General features: G+C 47.4%; 1 pseudogene across 1 annotated transcript; it reads left to right on the top strand.

Annotated features, from left to right (window-relative positions):
- The first annotated feature begins 2118 nt into the window (after positions 1 to 2118).
- On the top strand, positions 2119 to 2937 carry LOC111548306 (annotated as a pseudogene). Its single transcript, XR_002733361.1, has one exon. The product of XR_002733361.1 is annotated as a 60S ribosomal protein L7a pseudogene (transcript).
- Positions 2938 to 22248: the final 19311 nt, after the last annotated feature.

The raw sequence follows: 22248 nt of genomic DNA, 5'->3' as shown, positions 1-22248 counted from the left end.
CGGGTGTGTTGGCAGCATTTGGGGATCATTGCTGTGGTCTTGGGAACAGGCTTTTAGCTTAATGGAACTGAGTGTCTTAAAATGGCAACTCATCAGTTAGCTTTCATTTTGTTCCTTTCTTTAATGTATCTCCCTCTAGGGATGAACCACATTGATGTAAATGCTGGGTGATTTTTCCCCCATTTTTAAATTTTGGGGATATAGAGGTGATTGTCGACTGTAACAACCCAGACAAAACCAATAAAAGTATGTCTTTCCTTCATTGAAAGAAAGAGGCTTCCAATAAATCTTGTAAAATGGCAGTGCTTGTGCCCTTTTCTGAGAAGGATGCTGGGGAGATGTGCCAAGAGCTGCCGAGAGATCACCCAGCAAGTTACTGGCTTCAGGGCACCGAATTTCCCACAAAATAACAGAGAAGCTGGGGTGAATAGGGACAGGGACCTGACCCTTCTCCATTACTCATTTGAGGCCCAAGCCTCTCTCTGGGGAGGGATGCTTGGGGCCTAAGCTTTCTGGATGGTTCCTGGGAAAGTGTGGAGTCAGGAGGCCCGAGTTCTCGAAGCAGCTCTGCCAGGGACTGGCTGTGTGGACGGAGGCAAAACTCTTCCCTTCCGTTGGGTCTGACATGAGGGATTAGATGAAACAAGGGATCTCATGTCACCGCAAATTCTGTGGTACCCACAACATCAGGGATTGTCTCCATCTTGGCCATGAAAATTCCCTTTCCTGTGCATTAATCTCCTGGCCAGGTACTCCTGACCTGGAAGATGTGAACACATATTTGCATGTTGGCCGCCTCTACAAAGAAAGTCCCACACTTTTGTGGGGGATACAGAGGGTCTTTTTAACATCAAATAACAAGTTCTGTACCTGGGAGGAGTGAGGAGTCAGTTCACATCACAAGCCTCAGCTGCATAGCTGTCCTTCTGTGAAGCAGGTGTTGGTTAAACACCACATCCAAAGAGGCCCATCTCCACACTCATCTTCCTGCTAAGCCTAGTCTGTGTGAGAGGGAGCTGGAGGCTGCCCCTGCGCAGATGGACCCTCTCTCTTAGCCAGTTTCCCTCTCTGGGCCCCAGGCTCCTTATCTGTGAAAGGAGAGAGTTGGACCAGCTGGTCTCTGAGGCACCATCTGTGGATAGCTCATGATCGTCTGTCTTGTTCTAGACATGCCCCCTGACTTAGGTCGGGTTCCCCGAGAAATAGACTCTGAGGTGGAGATTTCATGCAGCAAGATTTGTAGGGAGTGCCCTTGGTATCAACACCTGGAGGAAGTGAAGGAAGCAAAAGGAGCAGAAAGAGAAGTTGGGCTGCAATGCGGTTGCAACAAAGGCCTCAGCCAGTCCCATGGGGTGCTCTGCAGATGGCCCTGCAGAATTGCCCTGCCTTGAGGCAAGAGGGCCAGGCCTTTGAAAGCACCTCTTCCCTTTAGCCAACTAACCAGGCATTGGAGGTGGCTGCCATCAGGTTTGGGGTGTATCCTTGAGCCAAGTGGCTCTCTGTGGCTGAGGATGATTCTAGAGAGTGACTCGGGAATGAGTGCCTCAGTCCTGAAGGGGGATCTGGGCAGCATACTGTAGCCTTCAGCACATCCCTCCTCCTCCTTTCCCTCTAAATACCCCAGCCTGAGATAAATCCATTTCTGTGTTAGAAAATCTAGCCCAGATTTCTGTACCTCTGACTGTCAGCTGCTTCCAGGTTGGACCAGGGTCTGAGCAGCACTAGGACTTGCCTCTCTGCTGCCTCCCTTCTTTGGTTTGCCTGGGACCTGTGCTACGCCAGAGAAGGTGGAGGTTGGGGTGAGTTGCTCAGCAGGGCCCTGGAAGGCAGGAAACATCTTGTCTTCCACAAACATGGCTGAGTACCAGCTGTGTGCAGGGGTACTGGGTACAGTGCTACTGTGAGAGGTCCAGGACCCAGATTAGGAAGATCTCGGGCTGAAGGGAGTTTGTATGTGACCTGACTCTTCTGCAGTTCTGTGCCTCAATGTCTCCTTCTTGGGGCAATGATAGGGCACCCTTAAGAACCACAGCCTCTTCCCTGGGATGTGGATCCCCCTGCATGATGGCTGCAGTCCCCCAAGCTTGGACAGTGCATAATTTTAAGAAGGATCTGGCTCTCTCCTCCCGCCGCCCAAGATGCCGAAAGGAAAGAAGGCCAAGGGAAAGAAGGTGGCTCCGGCCCCTGCTGTCGTGAAAAAGCAGGAGGCCAAGAAAGTGGTGAATCCCCTGTTTGAGAAAAGGCCTAAGAATTTTGGCATTGGACAGGACATCCAGCCCAAAAGAGACCTCACCCGCTTTGTGAAATGGCCCCGCTCTATCAGGTTGCAGCGGCACAGAGCCATCCTCTGTAAGTGGCTGAAAGTGCCTCCTGCCATTAACCAGTTCACCCAGGCCCTGGACCACCCAACAGCTACTCAGCTGCTTAAGCTGGCCCACAAGTACAGACCAGAGACAAAGCAAGAGAAGAAGCAGAGGCCATTGGCCCGGGCCGAGAAGAAAGCTGCTGGCAAAGGGGACGTCCCCACTGAGACCACCTGTCCTTCAAGCAGGAGTTAACACCGTCACCACCTTGGTGGAGAATAAGAAAGCTCAGCTGGTAGTCACTGCACACGACGTGGATCCCATCGAGCTGGTTGTCTTCTTGCCTGCCCTGTGTTGTAAAATGGGGGTCCCTTCCTGCATTATCAAGGGGAAGGCCAGACTGGGCCATCTAGTCCACAGGAAGACCTGCACCACTGTCGCCTTCACACAGGTGAACTCGGAAGACAAAGGCGCTTTGGCTAAGCTGGTGGAAGCTATCAGGACCAATTACAACGACAGATATGATGAGATCCGCCGTCACTGGGGTGGCAACGTCCTGGGTCCCAGGTCTGTGGCTCATATCGCCAAGCTTGAAAAGGCAAAGGCTAAAGAACTTGCCACTAAATTGGGTTAAATGTACACTGTTGAGTTTTCTGTACATAAAAATAATAAAAATTAGATTTTCCTTCTTAAAAAAAAAAAAAAAAAAAAGAGGGATCTGGAATCCTTCCCCCAAAGACTCCACCAGGCCAACAGCTGCCATTGAGCTATCACCTTTGCCTCAGCATCAATGGGAAGTTCAATTTACAGCCTGTGGCTTTGGAGAGACTTTGTGACAGAAGCCATCAATCTCTGCATTTCAAATTTATTTTATTTTATTTTATTTTTCCAGCCTGAGTGCCTGTTCTGCTGTGAACTCTGTCTAATCACCTTGCAGGCAGTTGAAGGAGAGTGGGTGTCCCCTTGATCTATGGGGTTTATGTGCATAATTTCCTTTAATTCATCTCAGACGGGTTGGAGAGCCTCGGTTGAGAATGATTTTCAAAGTCTCTCACTGAAGTTCAAAGATGCATTTCTCCAGCCGAACCAGTAAATTACAGGAGCAATTTGCTATGAATTTCCAATGTGGAGCCATTCCTAGGTCCTCTCAGGGTGCAGGCTGCTCTCCCTCATTCCCTCCTGACAGTGGAGGTGGAGGCTGTGGCCTGGTGTCTGGAGAGCATCTCCTCCCAACGTTCGCTGAACTGTTTATCCCAACCCACTGGTCTTCCTGGCCCCTGACTCTGCTGACCCTCCTGTTCCCCATTTCAATCTTGTCTCAGACCTGTGCTGATGCCTCATTGTTGGGGGTGGGGAGCTCCAGGTCAATTGTACACTCTGGTACAGACAAAACTTTGATCCTGAGTGTATGTCTTCACACTTTATTTGTCTGTATGACAAATGCAATTTCCGCCTCAAGACTGTCAGTCATTTTCTGATGTGATCTATGCAGCTCTGCTTGAATTGAATCAGCTCCTGTGTTATTGTGACAGTTTATTTGGTAAGAAAATGAAATAAGATGTGTAAATTAAAGTGGAGGTGTGCTCTGTGCAATGTGGAGGTTCCCAGGGCTCAGGTGGTCCCTCTGGGGGCATTTCCATTCTCAGTTCTTTCTCCTCCTCTTTTTCCCACTGCTTGCATTGGGCTCACAGCTCTACTGCCCTCTAAGCTCAGGTCTAAGAGATCAATGCGAAGATACAAAGCGATGGCTGAGGGAAGGTAAAGATGCTGGGATACTGTCAAGAGCCCAGCAGATAAAAAGTGAAAATGCACTGAGACTAGAACTCAGATTAAGCTTTGTGGTCTTAATGCAGAGGGCTGCAGAGAGCACGTATGAGTGTGTAGGAGGAGGCGTTAGAGCTCCAGATGAGAGGTTCATGGTAAAGAGAACATCAGGACTCTTTCCCTGTGCATTCCATGTGCTTCTGCGTCCCTCCTGCTCCTCAGCCCTCGCCATGCAGGACCATTGCTGACCTAGGGTAGCAATCTTTTTCTTTTTCTTTCTCTGCGTCCCTCCCCTCCCCTATTCTCCCCTCCTCTCCTCTTACCCCCATCTTCTGTCCACACACACTCATTTCTCTCCAGCTCTGAGCTGGGCCTTGGGTGCAGCGTTATTGCAGGGGGAAGGGGCAGCCTGTGCCCTGTGTGTGGCAAGGGTGCCCACAGCATCCTGAGTTCCTTCGAGGAGAGGTCGATCTTGGGGTGAGATGGCAAATAAACACACACAAGATAATGCAGTGAGAAGGAGGGTGTGTGGGAGCTTCCAGGAGAGAGGAGGTATCTCTGCCTGAACAGTCCTTGGCAGCAATGGATCCTACCTGGCTGGCTTTACCTATAAGTAATCCCAATTAATCAAACCACCACTTCTCTCCTCCCGGAGGCCTGCCCATTTTTCTTCTGCTGTGTCATTCCAGCTGCTGTTGTACAGGCCTCGGCCGGGAAAGCGAGGGATTGCTCCTTGCTCAAGACCTCCCAGGTCACATTGCGAGAGTCATTTCCCCTGTAGCATGAGGACCAGAACTGGGAGGGGTCAGGCTGGGAGCAAGAAACCACCTACAGCAAGGACAGGGATGAAGTTTGTCCTCAGAAGTGGCCTGCTCTGGCCAGGCACAGTGACTCATGCCTGTAATCCCAGCACTTTGGGAGGCCAAGGCGTGAATCACCTGAGGTCAGGAGTTTGAGCTCAGCCTGGCCAACATGGCGAAACACTGTCTCTACTAAAAGTACAAAAGTTAGCCAGGCATGGTGGTGCACGCCTGTAATCCCAGCTACTCAGGAGGCTGAGGCAGGAGAATCGCTTGAACCCGGAGGCGGAGGTTGCAGTGAGCCGAGATTGCGCCACTGCACTCCAGCCTAGGCAACAAGAGTGAGACTCCGTCTCAAAAAAAAGAAAAAAAAAAAGTGGCCAGCTCATTCTCAGTCTCCTTTGCTCCCTAGGCATATCTAACTAACTGCTTCTGAGGTCTCAGGAGAAGGGTCGGTGGCCGTTTCCTCACCAGGCGGTGGGTGGGTTTCTCTGGTTGGAGAGCCATCTTGGGGCCTCTGAAAGTTCCCTGGGATGGTCACTGGCAGTGTTGCCCTGCGTGGAGGCGCTGGTCAGCTTAGCTCCTGGCAGCGGGAGACAGCTTGCTGAGCTGAATCCTCTGAAATGGCACTGTCTAATGTTGTATACTAGCCACATGTGGTTATTTAAATTCAAATTAATTAAAAATAAATAATTCAAGGCTGGGTGTGGTGGCTTGCACCTGTAATCTCAGTGCTATGGGAGGCTGAGGCGGGAGGATTGTCTGAAGCCAGGAGTTCAAGGCCAGCGGGGGCAACATGATGAGACCCCCTTCTCTATTAAAAAAAAAAAATTCCATTTCTGGATGGAAAAGGAGATATATCATGCAAACACTAATCAACACAAAGGAGGAGTGCCTAGCTCACTATCAGACAAAATGTTCTGTTAGGCTGAGTTAGAGATTGTCAACTCCACGAGGGCAGGAATTTTGTCTGTGGTGTTCACTGCTGTGTCTTTACCATCTGGAAGAATCCTTGGCACATAGTAGGTGCTCAGTGTTTGGACACTTGAGGATTGCTAGCCTTGATGCTGCCACCATCTTTCTGTGTGAACTTGGACACATTGCTTCCCCTCTCTGGGTCTCTTCATCCATAAATCGAAGGGTTGGCCTCATCTCTGGCATCCCTTTCAGCTTTAATGAGCTACGATCTTAAGTATCTAGTTGGCTGATTTCATTTATTTTATTCACAAGGAGGGGTCAGAGAGAGCAGGAGAGGATGAGGTGGCAGATTTGATTTTTGATTTCAGGTCTCAGTTAGCTGTGGCTCACCAGCACTTCCCCAGTGCAGGGATTTGCAGGCCTCATCTCCTGCGGCCTCTCCTTTCTGCCTGTCCTTTGTCTACGATTTCCCGATGTCATCAAACAGCTTCTTGGCCCTCCCTCGCAGATCTACAGGACTGGAAGCCCGGGCGGGGCATGAGGGGCTCACTCCATTCACACAGCTTGGCCCTCCCTGCCTCCACTGTCCGACCCCGCAGCTCTTTCTCCCTTTGGATACCTTCTGTGTTCCATGGTTTAAGGTAAACTGCTGGAGCCTTCAACTTGAGTCCCAACTGCTGGTACTCCTGTATGGCTGTGGGGAGTCCTTGGCAGGAAGTCCCTGGCAGTGGGGACTCTGTGCAGGCTGCCACCTTAGGACATCTGCCAGCAAGCCTCCGGGGATGGGCCCTGACATGGGGATGCCGCGTGTGCGGATGGAGGCCAAGCAAAGAGTTGGCAGTCGGGGTGGAAGGAAGCGCATTCTTGTGTTACTGGGGGACTCTGTGCCAAGAGGAGGAAAATAAATGTAATTACCTTCACTACTGGGATCCTGGCAGAGTGAGGGACCAGCCCAGCCTGGCTGTAGGGCTCTTCAGGCTGAGGGTTTGGTCATGCTAGGAGGAGAAACCTGCTTTATCTTCTCTCTCTCTCTCTTTTTTTTTTTTTTAGACGGAGTCTTGCTCTGTCGCCCAGGCTGGAGTGCAGTGGCTGGATCTCAGCTCACTGCAAGCTCCGCCTCCCAGGTTTACGCCATTCTCCTGCCTCAGCCTCTGGAGTAGCTGGGACTACAGGCTCCCGCCACCTCGCCCGGCCAGTTTTTAAATATTTTTTAGTAGAGACGGGGTTTCACAGTGTTAACCAGGGTGGTCTCGATCTCCTGACCTCGTGATCCACCTGTCTAGGCCTCCCAAAGTGCTGGGATTACAGGCTTGAGCCACTGCGCCTGGCCTATCTTCTCTCTTTCTTAGAGGCTTAGGACAGGGCCAGGGAGGGCACCCTAGCTTCCCTTTTGCAGCCAGTCGGCCCAGGATCCACCCAGCCTGTGCTGATGGGGATGGGAAATACAATCCAGAGGGTGGAGAGATGATAGGTGGGTGCCGAGTCCCACCTATGTGTGCCAGGCCTGGGGTTCAGCTGTGGTGTGTAAGTGACTGTGTGTGACAGGGGTCCTCCATCGCTTTGGGTTGCTGTGATTGCCACTTGCTCCCCGGCACCGGTTCCTTTGTTGCCCTTCCTTGCCCTGCCCTATGCCCTGGAGAGGCTCGCTCTTGTGTAGGCTCCCTTGCTTTCTGTCTTTGGGTTGGGTTTGGCCCGTGGGAGACCCTGCGGGAGACTGGCAGGCGGGAGGAGAGGGAGGTTGAGGTGTCTCCCCCTGCCTGGGCCCTGGCAGTGGCTGTGTCCTCACAGTCCCCCTCGCTCTCAGCTCCAGTTCTTGCCGGGCTCCTGCGAGCCTTCTGCTTCTCTCTTCTCTTTGCCCTTCAGGACTCGGTGTGGTGATGTCTTCCCACCATTGCAAAGTCCTGAGTGTTTTCACATCACGTGTGGATTCCCACAGTCCCGCCCTGCCTCGATAAACAGGCCGTTTCAGTAAACTCTGCTCAGCTAAATGCTTTTGAGAGAAATTCTGGTGGTCTCTTTGAGTCTTGAGATTTTTTATTTTGTTTCATTAGGTCTGTGCTGTGGTCTGTTTGAGTGATTTGGGTCCTCAGGGTAATGAGTCAGTGTATTTTTCTGTGACTTCTCTGACAGGGTAGTTATGTAGAGAAGGGAAGATGAAATGAGCCTTAGCATAGCATTTTGAACATACCCAGGGGAGGGTGAAGGCTACCACTTTCAAGAGACTTCCTCGTGTACCATGTGGGTCAGGAGAGTGTCTTACTCAGTGTCATAGTCAAAATATTTGACAATTAGCACATCATAGCTCCGACCAATCAGAATGAGGCACTGAGCCGTGTGCCTGGGCTGGCTTCCCACCTCTGCCTGGGCGCACCCCTCCTGGGGAGGGAACGCTGATTGGCTGGGAGACCCTCGGCTTCCTTGAGTGCAGCTTACATTGGATGATTTTCTTTCTTATGGTCAATGGCAGAGGCTTGTCTTACAGAAAAAAAAATGCAAAGAAAACAAGTTAATATGTATGCGATACCTCCAGGGGAATGGAGGTGGCAGTGGGAGAGGAGGTGCCTGGAGGTTTCTGGTGAGGTGCAACTTGGAGTGGCCGTTGGGAGGGACAAAGTCCCTCTCTTCTTCCCTCTGGAGTGTAGGCAGCTGATCGCCTAGGAGGGCGGCTGGTCCAGAGCAGGCTAGAAGTAGGAATGTGTGGCAGGGCTGACATTGTACTCTAAATTCATCCTTGACTGCTAGTTTTTTCTTGCCATCTGTGACTTGCTGCTTCCCCTTGTCCTGGGGACTCGAGTCCAGCTCTTCCTGGAACCAGTGGCCCTGGAGATATTCATTGCTGGGAATTACCTAGAAAGCAGAGATGTTGCCATGTTTGCGTTTCATTCTAATGTGCTCCCTGCTCCTGAGAGGAGGACATGCTGCGGGAAGAATTCCAGGCAGGAATCTCACCTTGGGAGGGTAGCCTCTCTTCCTGGGCCTCAGTTTCCCCAGATGATCTTGAAAGTCCCTGTCCCCTTTAAAATCCTGTCTCTGTGGAATGCAGTCGGTTTTCCTTTGCGTGCAGGGCATCATTCCACCCATGCTTCCTTACCCAGAATCCTCCACACAACTGAGCTTTCATGTTGCAGGATACTTGGCCTGGGGTGGTTGGGAGGTGGGTGGTGGTAGAGCATCGAGATGATTCCCACTTCCGCTCCCCTTAGCAATCAGACTTCGTTCCTCTGGTTCTAGAATTCTGATAAGTGGGTCTAAGAAGCTGTCATTCCCAGGCAAGGCTGGGACTAGAGTGAGATAGGCAGGGCACTTAGGGTCAATACTTAAGGAAGCACTCACTCTCAGATGCTGACCCTGCCATTGGACACCCTGAGAGTGAGCGATTCTTTACATTTGTTTGAATTAAGTTCCTATTTCATAATCAGGATATTGACATGAATGTAGTCAAAATATAGAACATTTCCAGGCCTGGTACGGTAGCTCACACCTGCAACCCCGACACTTTGGGAGGCTGAGGCAGGATTGCTTGAACTCAGAAGTTTGAGACCAGCCTGGGCAACAGAGAGCGACCTCATCTCTCCTAAAAATTGAAAGTAAAAAATTAGCCAGATGTGGTGGTACACAACTTAATCCTAGCTACTTGGAAGGCTGAGGTGGGAGGATCACTTGAGCCCAGGAGCTGGAGGCTGCAATTATGTTCGCGCCACTGCATTCCAGCCTGAGTGACAGCAATGAAAAAAAAAAACAAAGCATTTCTGTCACCACAAGGATCTCTCCTGTTGTTCTTTTATAGCTTCACTCACTTCCCTCCAACCCTTACCCCTTCCTAAACCCCAGGCAACCACTAATCTGATTTCCATTTCTATTATATTCTCATTTCAAGAATGTTATATAAATGGAGTCCTATAGTATGTAACCTTTATGAATGGCATTTTTCACTTAGCGTAATTCTCTGGAGATTTATCCAGGTTGTTGAATTTATATAGTATTTTATGGTATGATTGTGTCATAGTTTGTTTAACTATTCACTCTTTGAAGGGCATCCAAGTTATTTCTAGTTTTTGGCTGTTACAAATAAAGCTACTATCAACAACATTCTTGTATAGGTTTTTGTGTGAACACAAGTCTTCATTTCTCTGGGATGAATGCTGAGGAGTATAATTGCTCATATGGTGCTTGCATATTTAGTTTTTGAAGACACTGCCAAACTATTTTCCAGACTCGCTGTAGCCTTTTACATTCCGAGCAGCAATGCATGAGTGATATAGTTTCTTTATGTCCTTGTCAGCATTTGGTCATTGTTTTGTTTTGTTTTTTAGCTACTCTAGCTGGGACATATTTTTATTTATTTTTTATGTTTTACTTTTTTGAGACGGAGTTTCGCTCTTGCCGCCCAGGCTGGAGTGCAATGGCATGATCTTGGTTCACTGCAACCTCCACCTCCCAGGTTCAAGCGATTCTCCTGCCTCAGCCTCCAAAGTAGATGGGATTACAGGTGCCCACCACCACACCTGGCTAAATTTTGTATTTTTAGTAGAGATGGGGTTTCGCCATGTTGGCCAGGCTGGTCTCAAACTCGTGACCTCAGGTGATCCACCCACCTCAGCCTCCCAAAGTGCTGGGATTATATGCGTGAGTTCACCACTTCTGGCTGGGACATGTTTTTAAATTCACTTTGCCAATCTCATCCTCTCCTGTCCCTCAACTCTGATTTTGTTTTTCAATTTCTCTTTTAATTGGTGTATTTACACCATTTACATTTGATGTAATTATTGATACGTCTTTCATTTGTCATTTTTTTTTGTTTTCTGTTTTGTTCTGTCTGTTTATCTTTTCCCTTTTTTTCCTGTCTTCTCGGGGATTATTTAATATTTTAAAATTCATCTTGATTTATCTATAGTGTTTTTGAGTATATCTTTGCATAGCCTTTTAAATGGTTGCTCTAGGTATTTCATTATATACACAAAACTTATCACAGTTTTCTGGCATCATTTTACCAGTTTGAATGAAGTATAGAAACTTTATCTCTCTTTATGTCCCTTTAGACTTCCCCATGTATAATATAATTGTCTTAAATATTTCCTCTACATAGATTTAATACAGCTTAACTTCAATAGTACACAAAAACTCTGTTCCTATATAGTTCCAGTCTCTCCTTCTTCTTCTTCTTTTTCTGTTTTTGAGACAGAGTCTCACTCGGTTGCCCAGGCTGGAGGGCAATGGTGTGATCTCAGCTGACTGCAACCTTCACCTACCGGGTTCAAGCAATTCTCCTGCCTCAGCCTCCCCAGTAGCTGGGACTACAGGCGTGTACTACCACACCTGGCTAATTTTTGTATTTTTTAGTAGAGATGGGGTTTCGCCATGTTGCCCAGGCTGGTCTGGAACTCCTGATCTCAGATGATCCACCCGCCTTGGCCTCCCAAAGTGCTGGGACTACAGGTGTGAGCCACCATTCCTGGCCTCTCCTTCTTCTTTATGCCATTAATTGTCATACGAATTACATCATACATTGTGTGCCCATCAACAGGTATTTGTAATTATTGCTTTTGGCATTGTCTTTTAGATCATATAGGTAAAAAAAAAAAAGTTACAACAAAAATAAGTTTATACAGTCTTTTATAATTACCTATGTAGTTACATTTTGTGATGTTCTTTATTTTTTACGTGAACTCAAGTTACTTGTCGAGTGTTCTTTTATTTCAGCCTGAAAGACTTCCTTTAGTAGTTCTTGTAGGGGAGATTTGCTAGTAATGAGTTCTCTCAGTTTTTGTTTATCCAGAATGTCTTAGTTTATTCATTTTTGTATAATAGTTTTGCTGGTTATAGCATTCTAGGTTGACTATCTTCTACTTTCAACATTTTGAAGACATACATCTTACCGCCTTCTGGCTTCCATGGTTTTGATGAGAAAACAGCTGATAATCTCATTGAATTTTGTTGTACAGGATGAATTGCTTCTCTTTTGCTGCTTTCAAGAGTCTCTGTTGGTCTTTGTCTTTTAACAGTTTAATTGTGATGTGTCTAGATGAGGATCTCTTTGCGATTATCCTACTTGGAATTTGTTGAGCCTCTTGGATGTGTAAATTAATGTTTTGCATTACATTTGGGAAGTTTTCAGCTATTATTTCTCTCTATATTTTTTCTGCCTTTCCTCCACTCTCCTTTTGGGACTCCCATTATGTGTGTATTGACATGCTTCATGGTGTATTATGGCTTTCTGAGGGTCTGTCATTTTTCTTCATTCTTTTCCATTCTGACTAGATAATTTCACTTGAGCTATCTTCAGGTTTACTGATTCTTTATTCTGGCTGCTCAAAGCTGCTGCTGAGCTCCTCTAGTGAGTTTTTAAAGTTTTAAATTTTTAAGTCTCGCTCTGATGCCTAGGCTGGAGTGCAGTGGCATGATCTCAGCTCATTGCAACCTCCATTTCCTGGGTTCAAGTTCCAGCCTCAGCCTGCTGAGTAGCTGGGACTACAGGCGTGCACCACCATGCCTGGCTAATTTTTTTATTTTTTGGTACTTTTAGTAGAGATGGGGTTTCACTATGTTGCCCAGGCTTGTCTCAAACTCCTGACCTTGTGATCCACCCACCTTGGCCTCCCAAAGTGCTGGGATTACAGGTGTGAGCCACCATGCCTGGCCTCTAGTGAGTTTTTTATTCTGGTTATTGTACTTATTGAACTCCAGAATATCTGTTTAGTTCTTTTTAAAAAATAATTTCTGGCTGCTTTTAATTTTTTTCTTCATCTTTAATTTTCAGAAGTGTAATAATCATGCATCTTAGAATGGATTTCCTTGAGTTTATCTTGTTTGGGGTTTGCTTCTGAAGCTGTAGGCGTCTCTTGCCAAATTGATGGAGTTTTCTCCCGTTATTTCTTTAAGCACTCTTTTAGCCCTGCTTTCTCTTTCTTCTGCTTTTTCCTCTTGCTCCTCTCCTTCTGATGACACAGATGTTATATATTTTGTTATAGTCCCATAAGACCCTGAAGCTGCATGTTTTTCAAGTCTATTTTCTCTCTGTTATTCAGAATGGGTAATTTTTGTTGTTTTGTTCTCCAGTTCACTGCTGCTTTTCTCTGCCCGTCTATTCAGCTACTGAGTCCATCCACTGGGCTTTTTATTTCAGTTATATTTCTCCATTTTGTCCTTTATGCCTTCTATTTCTTTGCTGAGGTTTTTTGTTTTGTTTGTATGTTTCAAGCATGTTCATAAGTGCTCAAAGAAACATTTTCGTAATGGTTGCTTTGAAATTTTTGTCAGATAATTTTTAATATCTCTGACATTTTGGAGTTGATATTTATTGATCTTTTTCATCCAATTTGATGTTCTCCTGGCTTTTGGTATGGTGAGTGATTTTGTACTGAAACCTGGATATTTTCATGTTATAATATGAGACTCTGTATCTTAATTAAACCTCTGGGTCAACTGACTATGTCTGACAACTCTGGCAGGGGAAGGAGGTGGGGCTGCCTTGTTACTGGCAGGTAGATATAGAAATCTAGATTCCCCACTTGTCCTCTGTTGACACCAAAGAGTGAGGGTCCCTACTTGTGCCAACTGAGCACGGGTAGGAGTTCCACTTCACCACCTGGTCTCCACTGATACTGCAGGGGGCAGTTTGTTACTAGCTAGAGAAGGTGAAAGTTTCAGCTCCTTTCTTGGTCTTCTCTGATACCACCAGTGAGTGTGTTGAGGTGCCTTGTACAACCTTGAGAAGACAGAAGTCTGGGCTTCCCTCTTGGCCTTTGCTTATGGGCCCACAGTTGGTGTTTGGTTGGAGTTGAGTGACTGTTATCCCCACCACCCCACAGACAGGATCTTGTTCTGTCTCCAAGGCTGAATGGCAGTGGTGCAATTATAGCTCATTGTAACCTCAAATTCCTGAGCTTGTGTGATCCTGCCATCTCAACCTCCCAAGTATCTTGGACTACAGGCATGTGCTACCATGCCCGGCTAAGTTTTTAAATTTTTTACAGAGACAGGATCTTGCTATATTGCCTAGGCTTATCTCAAACTCCTAGCCTCAAGTGATCCTCCTGCAAAGAGCTGGAACTCCAGGCATGAGCCACTGTGTCTGACTGAGTGGTTATTAAATAAATGTTTCTTGTCTTGCTAAGCTACCCCTTTCCTAGTCCTCTGGCAACAGAGAGCAGGATTTTGTTGGTGCTTTTCGTGTATGCTCCTATGGGCATTTCTGGTTTCCTAGTGTCTTCAGCTCCAAATCAGGGATATATGAAGCAAAAAACCCAACCCAAGGAACACATCACTATGTTGTCCCTTGGGTCTTAAGGTTCCTAGTTGCTTTGCCTTCTTCCCTCTACCTTTCACAGTCTTGTTATGTTTGTTTTACATGTAATGTCCAGGGGTTTTAGTTGTGCTTAGCAAAAGGAATAGGGAAAAATATGCTTACTTTATCTCCTGGAAGTAGAAATCCTTCCTTAATTTTTGAGTCTCATTGTCTCTCGCTAGACCGGTGGTCTTCCCAAGTAGGGAAATGCAGAAAAGGACAAGAATGAATGTTGATGGAGGCACCTGGGTGCTGTATGCTTCTGTATGTGCAAGTTTACTGAGTTCTCGTGACTTGGTGAGGATGGTTTATTATTCCCTGTTTACAGATATGAAACCTGAGGCTCAGAGAGAGTAGGTTCAGGCAGGTAGGCGGGGCTGGACTGGCCTTGAACCCAGGCTTCCTGATTTCAGCGCACAAGCCTTTTCTACCACAGGTCACTCAGCAGCTCAAATCTAGGTTTGCTACTGGTATCACGAGGCCTGGAAACATTGTTTATAACTGCTTCTTCTTTTTTGTCTTTTTCTTCTTCTTCTTCTTTTTTTTTTTTGAGACAGGGTCTTGTTCTGTCATCCAGGCCGGAGTGCAATGGCACAGTCTTGGCCCACTGCAACCTCTGTCCCACCCCGGGCTCAAGTGATCCTCCCACCTCAGCCTCCTGAGTAGCTGGGATCACAGGTGTGTGCCCCCACATGTGGCTAATTTTTGTGCTTTTTGTAGAGACAGGTTTTCACCATGTTGCCCAGTTTGGTTTCAAATTCCTGGGCTCAAGGGATCAGCCTGCCTCAGCCTCCCAAAGTGCTGGAATTACAGGTGTGAGCCACAGCATCTGACTATTATCTTTTTTGTAGAACCTTTTTTTCCCCCCCTTTAATAGAGATGAGATCTTACTGTGTTGCCAAGGCTAGTCTCAAACTCCTGGGGTCAAGTGATCCTCCCACCTTGGCCTCTCAAAGTGCTGGGATTACAGGCATGAACCACCACACCTGGCCCACAGAAACATTTTAAAATAAATTATATCAAGATATTCACTCCTGTGTCAACATACATCTCCAAAAATCCCCACATTTTCATACATAATCACAAGAATATTATTGCAACTGAAAAAATTAATAATTTTCTAATATCTTCTAATATCTAATCCATATTAAAATTTTCTCTATTGTCACCCAAATGTCTCTTATAGCCATTCATTATTGCATTGGTTGTTTGGTCTCTTTGTCTTGTTTAACCTGGGTTGGTTTCTGACCTTTGAAGAGTGTTATTTTGGCTAATTTTGGTGGAGAGGGTAGAAAGGAGCAGAGGTGCTTAGGGGGTCAAAACTGGGCCTCTCTGACTCAGTTTCTCTCTGGGGCCCTCTGGTCAGAGTTCTCCTTGGGATCCTATCTTTCCTGTAAGCAGGTAAGCTGTGGTGCAGGAGAGGGTCTGAGAGGTCACCCTCACATACTCAGAGTTTAGATTTAGGACAACTTAGACCTTGTATACCAGCTCCTGCTCTGGGACCCCAGAGTCTGACAAGACGACCTCAGTTGCCAGTTCCAAATGAAAGAACAAGAATTGACTCGTGCTGTTTCTTGAGAAGCCAGAAGGGTGGGTGCAATTCAAAGTGACTTTTCCCTTCCACTGCAAAGGATTTATCATGCCTGTAAATACCACACGGTGGCCTGCATGTGAGGCGGGCTCTCGGAATCAGTGGCCCGATGCTCTCCGATCTCCATGAAGGTCTTAGCTCCTACCCCACTTGTGGGTGGCTGAGTGCACAGGCTCAGGCAGCTGGCATGGCAGAAGGTGCTTTGGGATTGCTGGAATGGGCACAGGGGCAGGGGGCTGAGGTATGTGAGTACTGGGGCTGACATTTGTGAGTCCAGGTTCTGGAAGCTCCTCACCTTGGACGGTGAACTGAGGATGAGGTAGCTGTTCTGTGTAGGGCTTTCTGTAGCCAAGAGAGGGTGTAGGCTGGGGGTGGAAGAATAGCACCCGTCTTACAGCTGGATGCCTCTAGCCAGTTCCTTCAGGCCCTGGAGGGTGGAAAGACCAGGTCAGCACAGCTGAAAGAAGTGGCATCTTTTCCTGACATGGTTCATACCTGCTTTCTATATGCTGCCTCAGTGCCAAATGGGCCAGACCATTGCCCTCTGAGAGGCTACTTACCTGCCTGTGGGGGCCAGACCCTCCGGAGAGGGGAGCAGAGTCCCGCCTGGCAGTCCTGAAATAAACTGAGCAGTCCTGAAGGAAATCCAGCCACAGTGCTTCCCAGAAAGGGAAGGACTTCCTCGACATTGTGTGTTGGTTGGACAGTTGGGGATCAGGGTGCTGTTGCTCAGAGACACTGAGGGAAAGAGGGGTGAGCAGGATGTTGGGGAGGCCAGAGGCAGGTGTGCTGGGGCCAGGGCTGCCCCTAGGGGTGGCGGAGACTGAAGAGCAGACTGCCAGGCCAGCTGCAGCATGTTCCTTCCCTCTGGAGGGGCTGGAGTGCTGCCCACTCCTCATTCCACCTGAGTGGCTGTTACCAAGGAGAACGGAGCCCAGCCTTAGCATGGAGGGCCATCATGCCCATTCACCACGGGTGCGATTGCTCTCTACTGCCATTAAATATTCAATTGTGAAAACACAGGGGTCCAAATGGGCTGCCAAGCAGGCACTGGGCATTGATTACTGTAATGGCTGGTGGCTGCGTGTGTGGTGTGTGTACGCATTTGGGGTTGTGTAGGCACATGTTTGTCTACATATATGGTGCGTGCGCACACGTAAGGTATTGGTGCATGCATGTATGATGAGTATGTGTGTGTATCACTTGTGTGTGTGTGCATGCATGTGTGTACATTGGGAGTCTCAGCACTTACCATAGCTTCAACCCCCATCTGCCATTCCTCTTTCCTAGAATTCTGCTCTCCTGGGACACTGGAGAAAGCCACCCCACCCCACCGAGATCAAGAGCTAGGTCTGGAGTCAGGTTTTTTTGTTTTGGTTTCTTTCGTTTTTTTTCTGAGACGGAGTCTTGCTCTGTCGCCAGACTGGAGTGCAGTGGTGCAATCTCGGCTCACTGCAACCTGCGCCTCCTGGGTTCAGGTGATTCTTCTGCCTCAGTCTCCCGAGTAGCTGGGACTACAGGCGCGCGCCAACATGCCTGGTAAATTTTTTTTTTTTTTTTTTTTTTTTTTTAATTTTTAGTGAGAGAGGGTTTCACCATATTGGCCAGGCTGGTCTCAAACTCCTGATTTTGTGATTCGCCTGCCTCAGCTTCCCAAAGTACTGATATTACAAGCATGAGCCACCGCACCTGGCCTGGAGGCAGGTTTTTAACTGCAGGCCACATGTCAGGCTGTCGGCAGGGAGAGGTGGCATCATTGCGGAGCGGCAGTGGTTCCTTTGTTACACTTTCCTTTCTAGTTATGGTTTCATAGCTCCTCCACCACCCCTTCATCCCGTGAGCATCACCCCTGTCCAGCGCTACTTGGCCTCAGCACCCCTGGGTGCCGTGTGCCTCATCCTTCCCTTTTATTTCCCTGGCGTCTCCTACCCTGTGTCAATCCCTCCCTACCCCCACAACCTTCTGAGAGCAACTGTGGGTGGGGGCTTCTTCTGCAGCCTCGGAACAGCCTCTTCAGCGCCACATTCAGCAGAAGGAGGAAGGAGCAGGGAAAGATAACAGTGGAGGAGGGGCTGTGCTCCTGAGGCTGAGGCCTGGAGGAAGAAGGGGGTAAGAGGGATGGGTGAGCTGGACTTGGGGTGGGATGAGGGAGAAGTGTGGACCTCACTGGGGTCTGTGGAGTTACAGCACCTAATGACCCAAGCGGTGAGGGCTTCTGGTCTTGGCGTGTCGTCACACACAGGGCTGGTCCTTCAGAGACCCTTTCCTTATGATCCTGAGTCACACGGAGGCCGTGTGGTCCTGACTCTACCCATCACCCTACCTTCTGAATGAGTGTACAGGCAGGGGCAGCCCAGCCATCTGGCCTTGGGCTTCTGTCTGAATACTTCTGTTTGGCAGTGGGGAGGGCTGAGGGGGGCTTTGGATCTCATTGGCAATAATCTCTAGGGACAACCTGACCTCACCCAAGGCTCCATGAAGCATGCTGGGCTCTTAGAGCTGGAAGGAGCCTCAGAGGCAATTCACCAACCCCTACCTCAGAGAGGGCTTGCTCTTACCCAGCCCACTTCTGCATCCTTTGCCCCACTTCATGGTTTAACAACCATGCTGATAGGAAAGTTCCGCCTTAGGTCTCACTTCACTCCTTCATGTAGAAGTATAATCTCTTTTTACTCTTCCAGTGGAGATGGAGGTGGCTGCTGTTGTCACAGCCTCCTTGCTGGGTAGCCTAGGCTCTGTCATTCATGTCACCTCCCTGGAACTAAGGGGGGGGAGGGGGAGGGTAACTAATGATGAGGTAAGACCCCCTGAGTTACTAGAGAAAATAACTACCTAGGAGAAGCATCATCATTTCTCTAGAAGAAACCACACCTGATTATCCCCTAGAGATCCTTACAAGGCGTGAAAAAATGTAAGCAAGCAGGAATCAATACATACAATTCAGATTTCAAAACAGTCTTTGAGTTTACAGTACAAGCTCTCATAAGAAAACCACTGTTTGGTTCTGTTTTGTTGTGTAAATGTAAAAGTAAAACTTGTTCTTTACAGAAAACTACAAAAAGCCAGAAACGTATAAAGTAGAAAACCAAAATCAGCTGTGATTCCGTAAAGCAGGGCCTAGCTCAGTGCCACACACATACGGAGCCTCACTGGAGGATTGCTGAACCATTGAAGGAGGCAAAGAAAGCTTCTGACAACATTTTGGTATGTTTCCTTCCAGGCTTTTTTTTTTCTGTGCATATTGATGTATTCATAGCTGAGATTATACCGTAGATTTGTATATAGGTCTGCTTTTGCATTTCATCTTATAGCTTGAGAATTTCCTAATGTTATTAGAAGGTTGTAATTGGCTGCCGATAGATTATCTTGTAGATATACCATGTTTTATTTTATTTTATTTTATTTTTTGCCAAACTCCTACTGGTAGATATTTAGATTATTTCTAGTTTGGACTATATCATATAATATTTCAAGGGACTTTTTTTTACATTGTTAGTGTATCTTTTTTTGTTTGTTTGTTTTTTGTTTTTCAGATAGGGTCTGATTCTATTGCCCAGGCTGAAGTGCAGTGGTACAATCATGGCACTTACTGCAGCCTCTACCTCCTGGGCCAAAGCAATCCTCCTGCCTCAGCCTCCTGAGTAGCTGGGACCACAGGCACACGCCACTATGCCCAGAGAATTTTTTAATTTTTTGGTAGTGTTGTTGTGTCTTAACTACACAATTACTCACATAAGTAGAGACCTGGGGCTTTGGTCTTGGCTGTGGGCCCAGGAACCAGTTCTGGCTGTGGGAGCCTCTGGCCTGGCTTTGGGAGCAGGGTCCTGGCCCAGCTGATGGCCAGTCAGTATACTGGAGCCTCTGAAACATCAAGGCAGGAGAGCAAACCAAGACTGACAGCAAATAGCAGCAGAGTGGAGACTTGACGGACATGGAGGCTAGAAAAACACCCAGGGCACTAGGACTGGGAGGAGAGGAGAGTGGGGGATAGGGAGAAGATTTTCAGCAATGGCATCTACATTTTTTGGATTGTCCACTGCTCTTTATAAAAGTAGTTTTGAACTCTACTCCAATATACATCAATTTATGAATGAAGTATATATGTACTACTTATCAGTGAACACTAAATATTTAATAAAATTGTTTTTCTCCATTTAGAGAAAATAATTCAAACAGGAGATTTGTGTTTTTCCCCTTGCATGCCACAGACCCCTTTGTCCCTTTGGAGAACACCTGCTATCAAGGTGGGGGGCTGAGCCAGGCCAGGCAGAGGTTGTGGGGCCCCAGCGCAATTAGGAGGACCTCCAGATGGAGAGAAAGGGCCTCTGGGTGAATTCAGAGTCACACCCAGTGGCTTACTCCGGAGATGATTATTTAACCTTTTTACACGTAATTTGAAAGTCAGCATTGAGGCTGGGCATGGTGGCTCATGCCTGTAATCCCAGCACTTTGGAAGGCCACGGCAGGCGGATGGCTTGAGCCCAGGAGTTTGAGAGTAGCCTGGGCCACATAGTGAGACACAGTCTCTAAAAACAAAAGGAGGCCGGGCGCGGTGGCTCACACCAGTAATCCAGCACTTTGGGAGGTGAGGTGAGTGGATCATTTGAAGTCAAGAGTTTGAGACAAGCCTGGGCAACATGATGAAACCCCGTCTGTGTTAAAAACACAGAAGAATTAGCTGGGTGTGGTGGCGCACGCCTGTAGTCCCAGCTGCTAGGGAGGCAGAGGCAGGAGAATCACTTGAACCCAGGAGACAGAGGACACAGTGAGCCAAGATTGCGCCTCTGCACTTCAACCTGGGCGACAGACTGAGACTTTGTCTCAAAAAAACCAGAAAACAAAAACAAAAACAAAACAAAAAAGAAAGTGACCTCGATGAATGAGCTTCAGGCTTGCTGATGATGTTGAGATCACATGGGTGGTGAAGTACCAAGGTGGGAACAAACCAGCTCTGGGGGAAACTGAAGAGGTTTGTTCATGATCAGAGAAATGGTAGATGAGGGACAAAGTATTTGAGTATAAAGAAACAGATACATAGCAGTGGTTTCCAACCCAGGGTCCCATTAAGAAGTGTACCCAGAATTTCCAAAAGAATCTCCCTACCACTGTTGAACGTTTATCTATGTTAAGGGACCATTTTTCTCTGCTTTTGTTTGAGACTGGCAAGTTCACTTGGTAGGTAGTCTTCACGCTGGTCAGAGCTCTTGACTAGTAGTTATGAATGCCTTTGATAAAAGCTGGAAAACGATTTCAATTCTTTATTTATGTATTTATTGAGATGGGGTCTCACTGTAAGTGCCCAGGCTGGTCTTGAACTCCTGAGCTCTAGTGATTCTCCTGCCTCAGCCTTCCAAGTAGCTGGGATTACAGGCATGCACCACTGTGTCCAGCCTTCAATTATTTCTTGATAAATGTAACTTGTTCTGTGGGCAAAATTTCTTGAAACCTGGAGGCCTTGTTAAGGGGGCGTGGCTCAGAAGAGTTTGTTAAAGAGGTCCTTATTGGAAGAAATGTTGAACTCCTGCTAGGGTGTAAGCTACCCGTTAGGACACAGTGAAGGACAAAGACATTTTGGAGGCTGTATAGATGTAGTTGGAACCTAAAAACATCAGGCTAGGTACAGTGGCTCACGCCTGTAATCTCAGCACTCTGGGAGGCCGAGGTGGGTGGATCACGAGGTCAGGAGATTGAGACCAGCCTGGCCAACATGGTGAAACCCCATCTCTACTAAAAATACAAAAAATTAGCCTGGCGTGGTGGCACGTGCCTGTAGTCCCAGCTACTCAGGAGACTGAGGCAGGAGAATGGCTTGAACCTGGGAGGCGGAGGTTGTAGTGAGTTGAGATCACACCACTGCACTCCAGCCTGGGCGTCAGAGTGAGACTCCATCTCAAAAAACCAAAAACCAAAAACAACAAAAAATATCAGCTCCATGAGACCAGTGGCCCCAAAGGCAGGGAAAATGTGCATGGAATGAACCCGGAGATGAGAATGAATATAGCGTCCTACCGAGACATCACAGAGCCTTGGATTATCGCATCAGACTCTCATGAATCAAAGATCTTGCCCAGTATTAAGATTTACTAATAATTTCAAGGATATAAGCAATTAGGAAGCACAAATGAGACAGACAGAGGTCTGGGACCACTACACATCTCACCAAGCCTTTTTTCCTCGCATCAGAACTTACTCTGCCCAGATTTACACATGAAGTGTCTAAGAACTGTATGTGGCTCCATTACTTACACAGAAGAGAGCTATTTTAGTTTTGACAAATCTCCAGCATATACTCAGATAGTTACATAGCTTATGTGACAAAAGGGATCCATGCTCCGTAAATGTGTAGATTTCTATATTTATTTACCATAAGCAATCCTAGACACTCATATAAACGAGGTACATCTGCTTAAAGCATTCCACAGATAAGGGCTTACTGTTAGCAAACACCATTGGTTTATTTTTAGAGGTCTGTCGTCTGTCTTCAGCATATTTACTAGGGGATTTGACCAGTCATGTTTCTTTCCCAGGATCCCTCCACATTGCCCCCTAACCATTTCCTTTCCAGGAAACTACTTTGAGCCAAGATAC

Source organism: Piliocolobus tephrosceles, chromosome 6 (genome assembly GCF_002776525.5).
Source record: "Piliocolobus tephrosceles isolate RC106 chromosome 6, ASM277652v3, whole genome shotgun sequence".
NCBI lineage: Eukaryota > Metazoa > Chordata > Mammalia > Primates > Cercopithecidae > Piliocolobus > Piliocolobus tephrosceles.
This window is presented reverse-complemented; position numbering and strand designations above follow the sequence as displayed.